Source organism: Colletes latitarsis, chromosome 13, assembly GCF_051014445.1.
Source record: "Colletes latitarsis isolate SP2378_abdomen chromosome 13, iyColLati1, whole genome shotgun sequence".
In the NCBI taxonomy this organism is placed as follows: domain Eukaryota; kingdom Metazoa; phylum Arthropoda; class Insecta; order Hymenoptera; family Colletidae; genus Colletes; species Colletes latitarsis.
This window is the reverse complement of record NC_135146.1, coordinates 13,737,719-13,756,765: the sequence shown is the minus strand read 5'-3', so window position 1 is coordinate 13,756,765 and position 19,047 is coordinate 13,737,719. Positions and strand designations below refer to the sequence as shown.

The 19,047-nt window shown below is 37.8% G+C and overlaps 1 protein-coding gene and 2 long non-coding RNA genes across 6 annotated transcripts in view; 1 reads left to right on the top strand and 2 right to left on the bottom strand.

The window, feature by feature from the left end:
• Positions 1 to 19,047, top strand: part of LOC143349532 (rap1 GTPase-activating protein 1) — a 164,248-nt gene that overhangs the window by 118,852 nt on the left and 26,349 nt on the right. The gene's annotated exons all lie outside the window — the stretch shown is intronic.
• Positions 10,873 to 12,101, bottom strand: LOC143349542 (uncharacterized). Its single transcript, XR_013080943.1, has 3 exons — positions 11,771 to 12,101; positions 11,271 to 11,662; positions 10,873 to 11,170 (listed from the first exon to the last, which is right to left on the bottom strand). It is a non-coding gene; the product is annotated as an uncharacterized LOC143349542 (long non-coding RNA).
• LOC143349544 (uncharacterized) lies at positions 12,293 to 13,281 on the bottom strand. The gene is made up of 3 exons (XR_013080944.1): positions 13,111 to 13,281; positions 12,718 to 13,030; positions 12,293 to 12,640 (listed from the first exon to the last, which is right to left on the bottom strand). It is a non-coding gene; the product is annotated as an uncharacterized LOC143349544 (long non-coding RNA).

Sequence of the window (19,047 nt, the reverse complement as noted above, 5' to 3'; positions counted from 1 at the left end):
CACGATGCACAGCTGCCGAGTCGTTCGCTTTATGGCCAACGAAACGGACGAAAAATCGATCCATCCTAGAACCGAGATCGAGTTTTCGCTAGCGTGCGCGGGGGTACTCATCCTGACGGCTAAATCGATACGTTGGCATTACCTTTCCAAACCATTTGCAACCTCCATTCCCCGCGTTGCGAACCATACTTTCCAACTCGCATTTTTAAGCATCCATAAATCAATTATACGAGGCTTCGAACAAATAAGGAAATTTTCGTGTAACTATTTTAAAACCATTGTCTTTCAAGTTGGTATGAATCCGTATCATATGATATTCTAGCATTGTAATTTAAATAAGAAATTTTTTTTTTTAACTATTTTAAAAACAGCATTATCTCTCAGGTTGATATACAGGTGGACGAAAAATTAGCACTGTTATCTTCCCTACATACTCGACTTTGCACTTATGTTTTATTTATATTTACCGTTATCTTTTTTCCTGTACTCCGTACATGTATTTTAAATTACTTAAATATTTCGTGGAGTTAACTCGGAAATACTTAGTCTTCTTTTTCGTATCACTTTTCCGCTGTGTTTTATCGATCATTACGAAAGGCTCGTCGACTGGAAACCTTACTCGTGTTTATTATATTCGACGCGCCGAAAGAGTGTCGCAAAATTAATCAATAATCCTTGAACGAGGAGCAACAAATATGGATTTTCGAAAATAAAATAATAACGATAAGATATATTGTCTTGGTCGACCCAATTGTTTCTTCCCCGTGCATTCGTATTCACGGCGGACGACGATAATGCATACCATCGCTGTAATTATCGATCTTATCGCGGAATTCAAATGAACGCCAAGAGCTTCGCGGAAAGGTTATCGTGGTCGAATCGAAAGATAACGTGTTCGAATTAGCTTAAAAAGCGTGTGCACGCGTGCAATCTCGTATCGAACGTTTAAATACAATGGCACGAATGCAGCCTGATGTATTCGAACACGATCGCGTTTGCTCGTAGCTGCTAATTTCGCGATTTCGACCTTAACCTCATTTCGGAACGAGTACACAAGCTTAATTCCTGAAACGCAGGTAAACATAGTAAAAATTCGCGTTTGATGGAAGATAAGACGAACTGGGTTAATCTTAAACGTTTAAGTCCATCGTCTAAGTGAGCTTTGTTAGCGTGGGTCGGAACTGACCCAGGTTTGTTCTTCGACTTTTGGCTTTATAGTTTGCAAATATGTATAATGCATATTAAGATGGACGTTTGATAACGTTTTTCTATATCGTTTAGTAACATTGTTAGCGTGGGTCAGAACTGACCCAGGTTTGTTCTTCGACTTTTGGCTTTATAGTTTGTAAATGTGTATAATGTATATTAAAATGGACGTTTGATAACGTTTCTCTATATCGTTTAGTGAGATTGTTAGCGTGGGTCAGAACTGACCCAGTTTTGATCTTCGACTTTTGGTTTTATGCAGGGTGTTCGGCCACCCCTGGGAAAAATTTTAATGGGAGATTCTAGAGGCCAAAATAAGACGAAAATCAAGAATACCAATTTGTTGATGGAGGTTTCGTTAAAAAGTTATTAACAATTAAATTCAAAAATTTCAAATCGTTCTGGAAAAATTATTTTCGGCTGCGGGGGTCGATTACAATCATTTTTGGTCATTAAATATACCCCCAAAATCCTATCCACTTTCGAGAAAAAAAATCGAAAAGGTGTGAAAATTTTGGGTGAAAAAAAAGACTTTCGAATCGTCTTGGAAAAATTATTTTTAGTTGCAGGGGTCAATTATAAGCATTTTTGGTGAATAGACATACCCCCGAAATCCTACTCAGTTTCGAGAAAAAAATTCCTCAACGAAAATCTAATTTCTGGCCAGAAATGTCTGCCTGAATTTTCATGCGAATCTTTAAAACGTCATAACTTTTGAACAGATTGGACGATTTTGATGTTTAAAAAAGCAAACAACGCGTATTTTGATGGAGAATACGTAGCAATTATAAAAATATTCGAAAAGTTGGTCCTTGACCCCGCAAAATGAGAAAAACCCCATAAAAATGGTCCAATTTTCAAATAACCATAACTCCTACAATTGTGAATATATTTCAATGAAACTTTTTTCTGAAGTAGAGCTCATGGGTACCTATAAAAAAGTATTAGACAACTTTTCTGTAGGGCGTCAAACAAGATTACTAAAAATGAAAAACGAATTTTTAAGAAAAATCGACAGGGGGTAGGTGCCTAAATTTCTCGGTGAAAAAAAACATTTCAAATCGTTCTGAAAAAAATATTGTTAGCTCTGGGGGACAATTACAATCATTTTTGGTGAATAGACATACCATCAAAATCTTACCCACTTTCGAGAAAAAAATTCGAGAAAGTTTGAAATTTTTCGACGGAAAAAAAAAATTTCAAATCGTTCTGAGAAAAATATTGTTAGCTCTGGGGGTCAATTACAATCATTTTTGGTGAATAGACATACCCCCGAAATCTTGCGCATTTTCGAGAAAAAAATTCAATACTGATGGAACTTTGCACGTTAATAACTTTTTAACAAAGCCTTCATCAACAAATTGGTATTCTTGATTTTCGTCTTATTTTGGCCTCTAGAATCTCCCATTAAAATTTTTCCCACCGTTGTCGAACACCCTGTATAAAGATAGAAATTTGATAAAATTGATATCGTCTAGTGAGCTTGTAAGCGTGGGTCAGAAGTGACCCACCCTCGTCGTTCGACTTTTGACATATATTCTTCGTAAATATATCTTATCTAATACATATAAAGATAGAAATTTAATAAATTTGATTCCCTATATCCTTTAGTAAGATTGTCAGCGTGGGTCAGAAGTGACCCACCCTCTTGGTTCGACTTTTGACATATATTCTGCAAAAATATCTGTCGTCTGATACATATAAAGATAAAAATTGAATAAAATCGATATCGTCCAAGCTTGTAGGCGTGGGTCACTTCTGACCCACGCTATTTTACGATAAATATCATCGATTCCGCTGTGAATTGCGCTTCACTCCGATATATCTACGTAATAATTAGACGGACCAATTGAACGGCTAATGGTTCGATAATTTTAAATGCCAGTCGCTCGATAGTGTGCTCATTAATCTCTTGTGACTAATGAACTCTGCGTTAATTGGTATTACATGCTTTCGACGCTTAGGGGTCCTATTACGTGTAAATTCAGTCGTTTCGATGCCCTTTCTCGCGAATTCTGGCAAGCAAACGAATTAGTTCTTTCTGGTTCTTAAAGTACTCGCGACGGTAATGTAAATTCCACCGTCCTTCGCTTAAAATGATAGCGTTCATTACGTGTCCACGAAATCTTTGCATCGAGGACGCTTGATTGGATGATACATACTTGCAAGTGAGGGCCATCCGTCATAACGAAGTCGAAAGAATTACGGACTTCCTCAAGACGTTCCGTCAACGTGCACTTTTATCCTTTCTCTCCGTCGTCCATGTTTCGTGAAATGTTTTATCTCTGATGTTTTTCCTAATGAAACATTTAGTCCAAGACGAAAACACGCCTCCGTTCCCAGAAGATTATTAGAAATTTACGATCAATCGTAAAACGAGAAGTAACAGTTTACCGTTAAGAAATTTAATGCTATTTCTATGGCGATTCTTTTTTTTCGATCAATCAAACCTTGTGGAAATGTCTCCTTTTCGTGAAGCTAGGGATAAATATAAAAATGAACTCCAAACAATCGTTCAAAGTATTTTATTTAAATTTGTTCGTACAAAGAATAACTGCTTTACGAGTACACATAAAAATTACTTCATAATTAAATAATATACAATAGTGAATTAAAATAAAAATTTGAATTTTCTGTTTTTCCATAAACCCATCGACTATGTATTTGTTTCCAAACATTTCAGTTTCGAAAAGCTTTCACTCCTAAATGATTTATAATATGTTACGTAACTTTCGGTACATTGGTGACATTTTGTTCTCGAAATATATTGCAGATTAATTTGGTAGCATTGTTTTCCACGGAACGTAAAAGTATTCTTTGTAACTCGATTCCCCGTTGATAGGGTTTTGCAACCACAGTATTCAAATTCGTTACGTCACGAGCGTAATACAAAAATCGTGTTGCGTAATTTCAGATAGACGGCTCGTCGATGCGGAGTACGAACAACGATAAAGAGGAATTGTACGGTCGTTTTTTTTTCAATTTCTATCACATTTCCAGTATTGAAATTTTCTGTTACGCAACGTTCTATCGTTTTTACTCCTCACCTTCGGAACAGAGATTATTAATGATCGAGATTCATATTCATTTACATGTTTTTATCGTAAATAAGAGGACGTTGATGATCGATAGCGGGAAGGGGACGAGAGTGACCCATTTGCTTCACCCCTGACCAACCCCTTGGGACATGATATAATTTCGTGGAGAAATCGTGTATTTATACTTTATAAATATCTATTGTACAATAGATTTTAAGATAGGAAGATAAATATTACTATTTAATTACTATTATTACTATTAATATTTAAATAATATAGAAGCTGATTCTCCGTTATCTAATGAGCTTGGTAAGGGTCAAAAATGACCCATTTGCTTCAGCCTCGAGAAATTATATGAATTCGTAGAGAAATCGTTGCCATATTGCTTCATACATATGTAGATAGAAAGACAAAGTTCATTCTTTATTGTCTGGTCAGCTTGTAAGCGTGGGTCACTTTTGACCCACCTTTTTTCGACTTCTTATTATATATACATTGCAAATATCTATTGTGTGGTACATATGAGATAGAAATTTGATAAAATTGATATCGTTTGGTGAGCTTGTAAGCGTGGGTCAGAAGTGACCCACCTTTGTTCGACTTTTTATTATATATACTTTGCAAATATCTATCGTGTGATATAATATAAAGATAGAAATTTGGTAAATTTGATTCCCTATATCGTTTAGTAAGATTGTTATCGTGGGTCAAAACTGACCCACCTTCGTTGTTCGACTATTTGATATATATTCTTCGTGAATATATCTTATCTGATACATATAAAGATAGAAATTTGGTAAATTTGATTCTCTGTATCCTCTAGTAAGATTGTAAGCGTGGGTCAGAAGTGACCCATCTTCATCGTTCGACTTTTTGACATATATTCTTCGTGAATAGGTCTTATTTAATACATATAAAGTCAGAAATTTAGTAAATTTGATTCTCTGTATTGTCTAGTGAGCTTGTAAGCGTGGGTCAGAAGTGACCCATCTTCATCGTTCGACTTTTTGACATATATTCTTCGTGAATAGGTCTTATCTAAAACATATGAAGATAGAAATTTAGTAAATTTGATTCTCTATATTGTTTAATAAGATTGTTATCATGGGTCAATTGTGACCCATCTTCGTCGTTCGACTTTTGATATAAATTCTTCGTGAATATGTATCGTTTAATGCATATAGAGATAGAAATTTAATAAATTTGATTCCCTATGTCCTTTAGTAAGATTGTAGTCTTGGGTCAGAAGTGACCCATCTTCGTCGTACGACTTTTGGCTATATATAGCTTGTAAATATGTATCGTTTAATGCATATAAGGACAAAAATTTCATAAATTTGATTCCCTATATCGTTTAGTAACATTGTTATCGTGGGTCAATTGTGACCCACCTTCGTCGTTCGACTTTTGACATATATTATTCTTAAATATGTCTTATCTGATACATATAAAGATAGAAATTTGGTAAATTAGATTCTCTGTATCATCTACTAAGCTTGTAAGTGTGGGTCATAAGTGACCCACGTTCGTCGTTCGACTTTTGATATATATTCTTCGTAAATATGTCTCGTTTAATGCATATAAAGATAGAAATTTATTAAATTTGATTCTCTTTATCGTCTAGTAAGCTTGTAATCGTGGGTCAGAAGTGACCCATCTTCGTTGCACGACTGTTGACATATATTCTTCGTAAATACGTCTTATCTAATACACATAAAGATCGAAATTTGGTAAATTTTATTCTCTCTATCAACTACTAAGCTTGTAAGCGTGGGTCAATTGTGACCCACGTTCGTCGTTCGACTTTTGATATATATTCTTCGTAAATATGTATCGTTTAATGCATATAAAGTTATAAATTTAATTAATTTGATTCCTTATATCCTTTAGAAAGATTGTAAGCTTGGGTCAGAAGTGACCCATCCTCGTCGTTCGACTTTTGACATATATCCTGTGAAAATATCTGTCGTCTGATACATATAAAGATAGAAATTTGGTAAATTTGATTCCCTATATCCTTCAGTAAGATTGTAGGCTTGGGTCAGAAGTGACCCATCTTCGTCGTTCGTCTTTTAGCTATATTATACCTCGTAAATATGTATCATTTAATGCATATAAAGTTAGAAATTGATTAAATTTGATTCCCTATATCCTCTAATAAGCTTGTAAACACGGGTCGTAAGTGACCCATCCCGTTCTTTCGACGTTCGTCGTCGCCATTGGGTGATGTTGGAGTCATAGATTGGGCATCGTTAGTAGAAATGACCACGGATTCAAGACGACAATTTCATTCCTGGCACACCTTCTGCTTTGGGTACATACGAAGACTGTACATGGGCGCGTCCAACTATGCGCGCCCGTGCTGAATTATTCATCCCCGCGAGAGACAGCGTCTCTCTTGTTTCTTTCTCCTTCTCCGGGGCGCATCGGACGGGAGAACTCCCCTTTTTTTCCTTTATTTCCCTCCTTTTTCCCTCGGACCGTAAAATCCAGCCGAGAGGAAATCCAACACTTTCGTCCGCCAGATATTCCGGAAACTTTTGAACTGGAATCATCTTTTTGATTTTTCTCGCGAGTCTTCGTCGTACGGGTGGTATTCCGCGCGCAGAATTTCTATGCCTCGCAGACGTTTTGCTCGCCTCGAGACCCCGGGAGTTTTCAAGAATTCCCTTGAAAAGGAAACGTTTTTCATCTTTTTTCCGCCGCGGAGATACGTCCGTTCGAATACTCTGTCGTTCGAGGTTTTTCCTCTCGAGAACTAGTTGCTAGATTCACAACCATATCATAAACCATCGTTTGTCAGACTCAACTATTCCCCTGAAAGGGTTAGACTTGGTCCTTTGTCGAGTACGTATTCCCCGAAAATCCCCAAACCAAATACTTACGATTTCTCTGGTTACATCGCGATACTGATAGAAGCGCGGTAACGATGATTCAATGAAGATCTCCGGGTGCAATTATCGTTCGTCGGGAGGCACGGAAAAAGTCGTCCGTTAATTCGATAAATTTTCGCGATAAAAAGTCAACACTCGTGCAAGCATGCGATGCAGGCATTCCGTTGACTAGTGTAATCACGGCCATCGCTGGCTCCCATAAAGATTTCTTGCGAGAAAGGGAAGCAAAGCGGTGCACTATGTAATTGGATTTCTTCTTCCATGAACTTGGCTTTGCCACGAAAACCGCTACAGAGGCTCTTTATTTTTTAACAACTATAATAGCGACCTGGGCAATACAGGAATTGAATACGACCAGCGCCAGTATTATCAATCGTAAGTGATTGAAAAATATCTTCCATTGAGAAAGTCCTGGGGAAAGGTGACTTTTGGAAAATGGGGGATTGACAGTGTCTGCATAAAGGTATTTACCTAAGTGCAAGACAGGTAAATGCGACGAAGAGGACGAGAAGAAAGAAGGAGTAATCTGTACTGCGCGTAGTTTGCTTAGGGGTCGAGGGATAATGCGGCAAACTCTGCGAGAGATGCCAGACGGAGCCCCGGAGAGCACCAGGAGACACCTCATTCCACTTTCTCACACTACGCCAGATCAGGCGTACGTGAACTCGTGGAGTTTCGCGGAGTCGCCAAAGGCACACTGACACGTGCCCTCTCTCTCTATTCTCCGACGCTGCCCGAAGTCATTACGGGACCGTCTCGTGGGAAAGAGAAGTGCACAGAGTGCCCTCTCGCTCTTGTACAGCTGCAATCTGACCTCGCGTAAACTGCACTCGATTTGGAACGACATAGGCAAAGTGTCGTAAAGAAAATTTTGTGGAATTATATGTTCTAACTATTTTTATTTCGTATTCGTGTCTATCACAGCGTACATATGTATGTGCATTGTTAATACAAGTGAATAACTGAGTGAATTTAACTGCAGATGCACGAAAGCAACTGCGACAGACCACTGCAATTACTGAACCCTGCAAACTATTGGTTTCTAATTGCCCCTGTCGGCTTCTGATGACCAGTGCTGACAGAAGAAGAACACTCCTGAGAATTAATGACATCAGAGAACGATTGCTGGACTCTGCTAGCATCTCTCGACATCAGCTGACCTCTGATGACCAGTGCTGACAAAAGAAGAACACTCCTGAGAACTAATGACATTATACAACGATTGCTGGACTCTGCTCGACACTGCTCGACTCTGCTGGACTCTGCTGGACTCTGCTATCATCTCCCAACGTCAGCTGACCACTGATGACCGTTGCTGACAACTCTTCAAACATCTCCAGCTGACAACTGATGACCAGTGCTGACAAAAGAACACTCCTGACAACTAATGACATCATACAACGATTGCTGGACTCTGCTGGACTCTGCTGGACTCTGCTGGACTCTGCTGACCTCTGCTAGCATCTCCCAACATCAGCTGACCACTGATGACCATTGCTGACCACTCTTCAAACATCTTCAACCAACTTCTTCAAGATGTAATATAGTATAATATATTTATATGTATTAAAGCTTTGTATAATGTAACTCTAAGGCAATAGATGATGCAATTTCAATAAAAATTTCCTCTCTACATTACTCCCTTAGTTATAAGACACATGCCATCTCTTGACATGATATGATATAATGTAATGTAATGTAATTTAATGTTATATAATGTAATACAATGTAATATAATGTAATGTAATGTAATATAATTGTAATATAACATAGTACAATGTAATATAATGTAATATAATGTAATATAACGTAGTCTAATGTAGTCTAATGTAATCTAATGTAATATAATTGTAATATAACATAGTACAATATAATATAATGTAATATAATATAATATAATTGTAATATAATGTAATATAATGTAATATAATGTAATATAATGTAATATAACGTAGTCTAACGTAGTCTAATGTAGTCTAATGTAATCTAATGTAATATATATTGTACTAAAACTGAATAAAATGTAATATAACGAAATCTTTGCGATCTTTTAACATTTTCTAAGTTCCCCAGAAAGATTCAAATCTCCCGCCACCAGGAATTTCTGCGAATTCCTGGAAATGACGTCATTTCCAAGAATTCTCAGAAATTGTTGGTTCCCTGAAACTTACCGACGTCCCTGAAACTTCTCGGAATCCCTGAAATTTCCGAGAAGTTTCAGGCGGCTGCTAAAACTCCCGTCCTGAATATTTCGGCAAAGACGTTACGTAATATTACGTAATATTACGTAATGTTACGTAACATTACGTAATAGCTCTCCAAAATTTCTCGCGGCCGGGATTTTTCGGCGCGATTACGTAATGTTACGTAACGTTACGTAATGTTACGTAATATTACGTAACAGCACTTTTCTGAAATTTCTCGCGGCCGGAATTTTTCGGCGATTACGTAATGTTACGTAACGTTACGTAATGTTACGTAATATTACGTAACAGCACTTTTCTGAAATTTCTCGCGGCCGGAATTTTTCGGCGATTACGTAATATTACGTAATGTTACGTAACGTTACGTAATGTTACGTAATAGCACTTTTCGAGATTTCTCGCGGCCAGAATTTTTCGGCGATTACGTAATATTACGTAATGTTACGTAACGTTACGTAATGTTACGTAATATTACGTAATAGCTCTTTAAAATTTTGCCGAAAAGTTCTGCATCTTGGGAATTCCAAGAATTTTGCAAAATTCTTGGAAATGACGTCATTTCCAGGAATTTTGCGGAATTCTTGGAAATGACGTCATTTCCAGGAATTCGCAGAAATTCCTGGGCGGCGGGAAGTTTGAAATCATTCCGGGGAACTTGTAAGACACTCAGAAAACCTTTTAAAAAGTTTTCTAACTAATGGAATGATTTGTAGAGGGAAAAAGAGGTAAAAAATGATGAGAATAGATAGAATACTTTATAATTATATTATTTATTACAATAAATTTACATTATACAATAGTTTAATACATAAAAACATATTATATTACATTATATCATGACACAAGTTGTCAGCAGTGGTCAGCACTGGTCAGCAGTGGTCAGCGATGGTCAGCTGACGAGGGGAGATGTTGGCAGGGGTCAGCTGAGGCTTGGAGATGCTGGTAGAGGTCAGCAGAGGGTGGCAGACGTCAGTAGTAATCGATGTACGGTGTCAGAAATATAAGGGGTGGTCAGCAGCGGTCAGTGGAGTTCAGGGGAGGGTGGTAGAAGTCAGTAGGAATCGTTGTACGTTGTCAGAAATATAAGGGGTGGTCAGCAGAGGCCAGCAGAGGCTTGGGGAGGGTGACAGTAGACAGTAGTAATCCTTATACGTTGTCAGAAGTATCAGGAGTGGTCAGCAGCGGTCAGTGGAGGTGACAGAAGTCAGTAGGAATCGTTCCACGTTGTCAGAAATATAAACTATGGTCAGCAGAGGCCAGCAGAGGCTTGGAGAGGGTGACAGTAGACAGTAGTAATCGTTATACGTTGTCAGAAGTATCAGGAGTGGTCAGCAGCGGTCAGTGGAGTTCAGGGGAGGTGACAGAAGTCAGTAGGAATCGTTCCACGTTGTCAGAAATATAAACTATGGTCAGCAGAGGCCAGCAGAGGCTTGGAGAGGGTGACAGTAGACAGTAGTAATCGTTGTACGTTGTCAGAAGTATCAGGAGTGGTCAGCAGCGGTCAGTGGAGTTCAGTGGAGGTGACAGAAGTCAGTAGGAATCGTTGTACGTTGTCAGAAATATAAACTATGGTCAGCAGAGGCCAGCAGAGGCTTGGGGAGGGTGACAGTAGACAGTAGTAATCGTTATACGTTGTCAGAAGTATTAAGAGTGGTCAGCAGCGGTCAGTGGAGGTGACTGAAGTCAGTAGGAATCGTTCCACGTTGTCAGAAATATAAACTATGGTCAGCAGAGGCCAGCAGAGGCTTGGAGAGGGTGACAGTAGACAGTAGTAATTGTTATACGTTGTTAGAAGTATCAGGAGTGGTCAGCAGAGTCCAGCAAAGTCCTGTAAGAAAATTCAAGAGTACATGTAGTCATATCTAGTACCTCATACTCTTTATTTTATACTTTAGATAAAAAGGGGTAAAACAGTTTTATGATATTACCTTGAAAACTCAAGTTTGCCACCAATAGAAGTGTCTAGAGACCAGCAGTGGTCAGCAGAAGTCATCAGAGGCTGGGAGACTCTGGCAGAAGTCAGTAATAATCCTTATACGTTGTCAGAAATATAAGCTATGGTCAGCAGAGGCCAGCAGAGGCTTGGAGAGGGTGACAGTAGACAGTAGTAATCCTTATACGTTGTCAGAAGTATTAAGAGTGGTCAACAGCGGTCAGTGGAGTTCAGCAGAGGTGACAGAAGTCAGTAATAATCCTTATACGTTGTCAGAAATATAAGTGTTGGTCAGCAGAAACTAGTAGAGGCTGGCAATAGCTCGTAGAAATCATTTCACGTTGTCAGAACTATCAGGAGTGGTCAGTAGAGTCCAGCAAAGCCCCTCTAAGAAAATACAAAAATACATTTAGTCATATCTAGTACCTCGTACTCTTTATTTTATACTTTAAGTAAAAAGAGATATAACTGGATGAAACAGTTTTATGATATTACCTTGAAAACTCAAGTTGGCCACCAGTAGAAGCATGTAGAGACCAGCAGTGGTCAGCAGAAGTCATCAGAGGCTGGGAGACTCTGGCAGAAGTCAGTAATAATCCTTATACGTTGTCAGAAATATAAGCATTGGTCAGCAGAAGCCAGTAGAGCCTGACAGTAGCCAGTAATAATCCTTATACGTCGTCAGAACTATTAGCAGTGGTCAGCAGAAGCCAGCAGAAGACATCATAGGCTGAGAGAGACTGGCAGAAGTCATAGGTAGTCGTTCCACGTTGTCAGAAATATAAGTGTTGGCTTCTGCCAGTAGAGGTCACCAGAGGCTGACAGTAGCCAAGTAGTAATCCTTATACGTTATCAGAACTATTAAACAGTGGTCAGCAGAAGCCTGCAGAAGTCATCAAAAGCTGAGAGAGGCTAACAATAACCAGTAATAATCCTTATACATTGTCAGAAATATAAGTGCTGGTCAGCAGAGGTCACCAGAGGCTGACAGTAGCCAGTAGTAATCCTTATTCGTTATCAGAAGTCATCAAAAGCTAAGAGAGGCTGACAATAGCCAGTAGTGATCGTTCCACGTTGTCAGAAATATAAGCATTGGTCAGCAGAAGCTAGCAGAGGTCACCAGAGGCTGACAGAAGCCAGTAGTAATCCTTATTCGTTATCAGAACAATTATCAGTGGTCAGCAGAAGCCAGCAGAAGTCATCAAAAACTGAAAGAGGCTAACAATAACCAGTAGAGTAATCCTTATACATTGTCAGAAATATAAGTGTTGGTCAGCAGAGGTCACCAGAGGCTGACAGTAGCCAGTAGTAATCCTTACACGTCGTCAGAACCATTAACAGTGGTCAGCAATCATCAGCAGAGGCCTGCAAAACAATTCAAAAGTATAATAAATAAAAACTTCTTTTCTCTCAATAGTTAAAACACAATCAGGTGGTCTTACACGTGTATTTCACGTACGCGTGATTTGGCCTAGTGTGAGAAAGTGGGATGGAGTGTCCCCGTTGCACCCGGGGCTCCGTCTGGCATCTCTGCTCTCCGGTTTGTTAGGGGTTAAAAAGGCCCCTCTTTCTCTCGATTTTCCGTCTCGCCCTTGCGACCTGCGTTATTAATACGCGAGTTGCGTTCAGCCTTTTCCTTTACACCCCTCTGCTTCCCTTTCACCTCTCTTTTCCCACTCCTGTTTGCTCTCGTCGTTCCTCGGTTAGCTAAACTTCTCTCGCAACTCATTCAACCTCCCGATTCGTTCACGTGTCCTATACGAACTTTGGTATGATTCCGTACTTCCTAGAGTATGATACACACAATTATTGAAGTACTTTTTCGTAAAACGTACTTTACGTATGGCGATATTTTCTTGTGAGGATGATCCATCCATTCGACGTTGACAGAGACGTTGACAGTGAGACGATAGGGTCTCTAAGAGTGACAGAAACATCAACAGAGAGTATAAGTACAAGTAAAGGCCACCTTAGCAATCGTGGTATTCCATACTCGATGTCTCCTGCGCCTACGTATTAGAAAGTCTTCCATTACATATGGATGAATCCACCAGGAGAAAATTCTATGCTGTTGCTTCAAGCCTAAAACATAGAACTATCTACCTTTCTTAGTTTCCATAAATCTCAACTAATAATGATTTACTTGCAGTTGAAAACAGTAACGATGTACCACTGTAGTAGATCAGTAACGCGATTTAATTGGAGGCTCTTATCTAATTCGTCGCTTAGAAAAGTAAACTTCTAGTGGGTCGAAATAGCTATTAACTCTTTTCTCGTGTGACATACTTTACGATTATGATTGGATGCGTCACGTTTCCTACTTAGGAGCTCCTAGCCTCCAATGTGCAATTAAGAAGGATGTGACTATTAAGCCCGGAGCAGTATTATCTCGTTGTTGCAATCTTCCGATGTCTTAAGAAATCGTCTGTTGCAGCCTCTTTACCCCGTAAATAGGTCTTTGATCATTTTTCTTTTACGTTTTGGTTTTGTTGCATCACTCACTGGCCACCAGAGGGCCACGCTCTTGTCTCTCTCGCAAGCGCTCGACTGACCCCTCCATTCGTCTTTTCTTTCCTTTTCTGCCCTCTTACGATCTCTCAGACTTCCTCCATCTAGCTAAGAGCTAAGTTTGCTCACTTAACAGTCCTCTCTAAACATAATCTTATACATTACATACCTTATAATGGACTTGTGCAAACGCAAAGAGAAGAAGAAAATAAGAAATGATTCAGACCCCCAACAAGTTGAGGATATGTCTAGAATTTCTTATGTATGTGATCTAGGTTTTGTCAAAGTATTGTACTCCCCCGATAAATTCGACATCAGTTATGCAGGCAATACATGACTCAGACACGAAATTGGCCTCTTATCGCGACTACCCGTGGTTCGATCGATTCGTGGAGCCGCTAGTCTCTTCTTCTGTTCCTCCAGTATATATAAGAGCCAACGATGGGGGTGGTCGGAGACGTCTATTACTGATGTTCGCCTAGGAAAGTTTCTTCTCCCCCAAGGGTCGTTTGCATCCTCCCCAGAAAGAAAGATATGACTAAGATATAGTCGAGTGTGTCTCTCCCTCTCCTATCTTTACAAGTTTCAGTTTCCAAATATTTTCTGAAGAATCCTTAGGAGAATATTCGATGTTGTGCCCTTCGAGCAACTATCGATTTGGAAAATATTCCATGGAGGGAAATACAGGGTGCACGACAACGGTGGGAAAAATTTTAATAGGAGATTCTAGATGCTAAAATAGGACGAAAATTAAGAATACCAATTTGTCGATGGAGGCTTCGTTAAAAAGTTATTAACTTGTAAAGTTACGCTCGTTCTGAATTTTTTTCTCGAAAGTGGGTAGGATTTCGGGGGTATGTCTATTCACCAAAAATGATTGTAATTGACCCCTGCAACTAACTATAATTTTTTTAGAGCGATTTGAAATTTTTTAATTTTGTCGAAAAATTTCACAACTTCTGGAATTTTTTTCTCGAAACTGGGCAAGTTTTCGAGGGTATGTCTAATGATAAAAAATGATTGCAATTGACACCTGTAACTAACTACAATTTTTTTAGAGCGATTTGAAATTTTTTAATTTTGTCGAAAAATTTCACAACTTCTGGAATTTTTTTCTCGAAACTGGCTAGGTTTTCGGGGGTATGTGTGATGATCAAAAATGATTGAAATTGATCCTTGATACTGAAAATAATTTTTTTAGAGCGATTTGAAATTTTTTAATTTCGCATAAAAATTTCACACCTTCTCGAATTTTTTTCTCGAAACAGGGTAAGTTTTCGGGGGTATGTATAATGACCAAAAATGCTTTCAATTGACCCATGAAACTGAAAATAATTTTTTTAGAACGATTTGAAAAATTTTAATTTCGTGGAAAAATTTATTTACTTATAGAATTTTTTTTCTCGAAACTCGTTAGGATTTCGGGGGTATGTATAATGATAAAAAATAATTGCAATTGACCCCTGAAACTGAAAATAATTTTTTTTAAACGATTTGAAATTTTTTAATTTTGACGAAAAATTTAGGCACCTACCCTATGTCGATTTTTCTTAAAAATTCGTTTTTCATTTTCAATAATTTTGTTTGACGTTCTACAGAAAAGTTGTCTAATACTTTTTTGTAGATACCCATAAGCTTTACTTCAGAAAAAAGTTTCATTGAAATATATTCACAATTGTAGGGGTTATGGCTGTTTGAAAATTGGACCATTTTTATTGAGTTTTTCTCATTTTGCAGGATCAAGGATCAACTTTTCGAATATTTTTGTCATTTCTACATATTCTACACTAAAATACGCGGCGTTTGGCTTTTTGAACATTAAAATCGTCCAATCCGTTCAGAAGTTATGGCGTTTTAAAGATTCGCATGAAAATTCAGGGTAACTTTTCTGGTCAGATATTACATTTCCAGTAAAGAATTTTTTTCTCGAAACTGGTTAGGATTTCGGGGGTATGTCTATTGACCAAAAATGATTGTAATCGACCCCCCTAACCGAAAATAATTTTTCCAGAATGATTTGAAAATTTTTATTTACGTCGAAAAATTTATTTACTTCTCGAATTTTTTTCTTGAAACTGGGTAGGATTTCAGGGGTATGTGTAATAATCAAAAATGATTGCAATTGACCCCTGAATCTGAAACTAATTTTTCCAGAACGATTTGAAATTTTTTTTTTCCATCGAAACATTTCACATCTTCTCGAATTTTTTTCTCGAAACTGGGTAGGATTTCGGGGATATGTCTAATGATAAAAAATGATTGCAATTGACCTCTGAATCTGAAAATAATTTTTTTAGAACGATTTGAAAAATTTTAATTTTGTCGAAAAATTTATTTACTTATAGAATTTTTTTCTCGAAACTGGTTAGGATTTCGAGGGTATGTCTATTCACCAAAAATGATTGTAATTGTCCCCTGAAACCGAAAATATTTTTTCCAGAACGATTTGAAATTTTTTAGTTTAATTGTTTTAACTTTTTAACGAAGCCTCAATCGATAAATTGGTATTCTTGATTTTCGTCTTATCTTGGCCTCTAGAATCCCCCATTAAAATTTCCCCCAGACCTAAACACTCTGTATAACAAATCTACGAGCATTTTTAATCAGAACAATGGCCGCCTATGGTCCGTTGACACGTGAGCGTGAAAATTATTCGTTCCGGATAATGGATCGAAGGTGGAGGAAAGGTAGGAGTTAGATTGCGATAGATACGACGTATTGCCTATCTCTCAATGAGAGGAACACTGGAAAACAAGGAATTTATGACTCACTGCTCGCGCAAGGTGTGTATTTGTAAAGATAACGAACGAAAGAATTATTTTATAATAAAAAACCAGCATAGAAATTTACTACAAAATGAAACTGAGTAAAAGAATGGATAAAGAATATTCCACGATTTTTGTTCGACTGCAAAACCGAGAAGTAATATCGAGAGGGGGTGGTTGGAATTTTTTGAAAATACGATTTCGATAAACTGGGCGAAAAACACGACCAGTGCAGAGGGGAAACGGATAGAGATAAAAATAAAATTGAAACGGTGCACGGAAATAGAGGTAAACAAAGATATTTATGTAAAGATAAACGTACGAGAATAAATACGAATATAAACGAGGATTGTTATTGGAGGCTGTTCCGATAAGCGCGATATATTTTCGTCGTACGAACGGAAACGCAATCTTGAAAATTCATCGTAGCAATTTGCATCGACGATAAATTTTTTATTCGCTATTCGTGAATAAACTGCGCCCCGGACTCGCTTTCGTAATCAGTGGGCGCAACTGTATTATTTCCCTGTTCGCATTCAGGGAGCACAACACGGCGAATGCGTGTCTTATTTAATGTATGCCACCCCCGAACATCGATGGGAAGGTGTTTCCGCCTGAATTATAAATAACGACGCGTTGCTGACAGAAATAACGCGTCGTAAAAGCCATATTGTGAAAATCGCCAGAGCGCCAAATAAGTCCCGTCCCCTCCGCCAGAGGGCGCCCCGAGAAAGATGAGATAGGAGCAATGGCGGAGATAGGAAACTGAGAATTATGGGGAGCAAGGGGGAACGCGAATGTTCGGAGAAAAGGATGGGAAACGAGGGAACAAGGTGGCGAGGTGACTCATCGAGTGACAACCGTAGAAAACCCTCGATTGCATCGACGAGGAGGAATACGAGATATAACTACGGGTAAACTGGGCGAACTTGCGGAGTGGATGCCAGACCAGGAAGCAGGATCGAGCGCAAACGTGCGAGCATTTGTGTTTAGGAGAAAGTTCCCTCGAACTCCGTGGAATATACTGTTGACTTGCACACAGTCTTCGACGACGGATCCTCCGATAGTTCGTGATCCAATTTACTCGATATGTAGTTTGAACGACTTCAAGATTGCCGCGCTGATAGACACACGGAAAACTAGTTAACAGCTTTTCGAAATTACGGTGGCAAACGTGACATACGGAATGTTCACCTACAATGTTTCTAATATATTTTTTTGGAATATTAGTACGCATCGTTTGCATTTTGAGGGTTTAAAATCCTTCAATATGTTCAGAAGTTACGATGGTTTAAATATACGCATTTCAAGGGAACTTTCCTAACCTCACATTTGCATTTTTGGTAAAGAATTTTTTTCTCGAAACTGGGTAGGATTTCGGGGGTATGTGTAATGATCAAAAATGATTGTAATTGAACCTTGAAAGGGAAAATAATTTTTTTAGAACGATTCGAAATTTTTAATTTTGTCGAAAAATTTCAAATCTTCTGGAATTTTTTTCTCGAAACTGGATAGGTTTTCGGGGGTATGTCTAATGATCAAAAATGATTGCAATAGACCCCTGAAACGGAAAATAATTTTTCTAGAACGATTTGGAAAATTTTAATTTTGTCGAAAAATTTCAAATCTTCTGGAATTTTTTTCTCGAAACTGGGTAGGATTTCGAGGATATGTCTATTCACCAAAAATGCTTATAATAGACCCCTGTAACTAAATCTAATTTTTTTAGAAAGATTAGAAATGTTTTAATTTTGTCGAAAAATTTCAAATCTTCTGGAATTTTTTTCTCGAAACTGGGTAAGATTTCGAGGATATGTCTATTCACCAAAAATGCTTATAATAGACCCCTGTAACTAAATATAATTTTTTTAGAAAGATTAGAAATGTTTTAATTTTGTCGAAAAATTTCAAATCTTCTGGAATTTTTTTCTCGAAACTGGGTAGGATTTCGAGGATATGTCTATTCACCAAAAATGCTTATAATAGACCCCTGTAACTAAATATAATTTTTTAAATATGATTTGAAATTTTTTAATTTTGTCGAAAAATTTCAAATCTTTTGGAATTTTTTTCTCGAAACTGGGTAGGTTTTCGGGGGTATGTGTAATGATCAAAAATGATTGCAATTGATCCCAGAAACTGAAAATATTTTTTTTAGAACAATTTGAAATTTTTTTTTTTCGTCGAAAAATTCAGGCTACCCCCTGTCGATTTTTCTTAAAAATTCGTTTTTCATTTTCAATAATTTTGTTTGACGTCCTACAGAAAAGTTGGCTAATACTTTTTTGTAGATACCCATAAGCTCTACTTCAGAAAAAAGTTTCATTAAAATATGTTCACTATTGTAAGAATTATGGATGTTTGAAAATTGGACCATTTTTATGGGGTTTTTCTCATTTTGCGAGGTCGAGGATCAACTTTTCGAATATTTTTGTTATTTCTACATATTCTACACTAAAATACGCGGCGTTTGGCTTTTTGAACATTAAAATCCGTCAA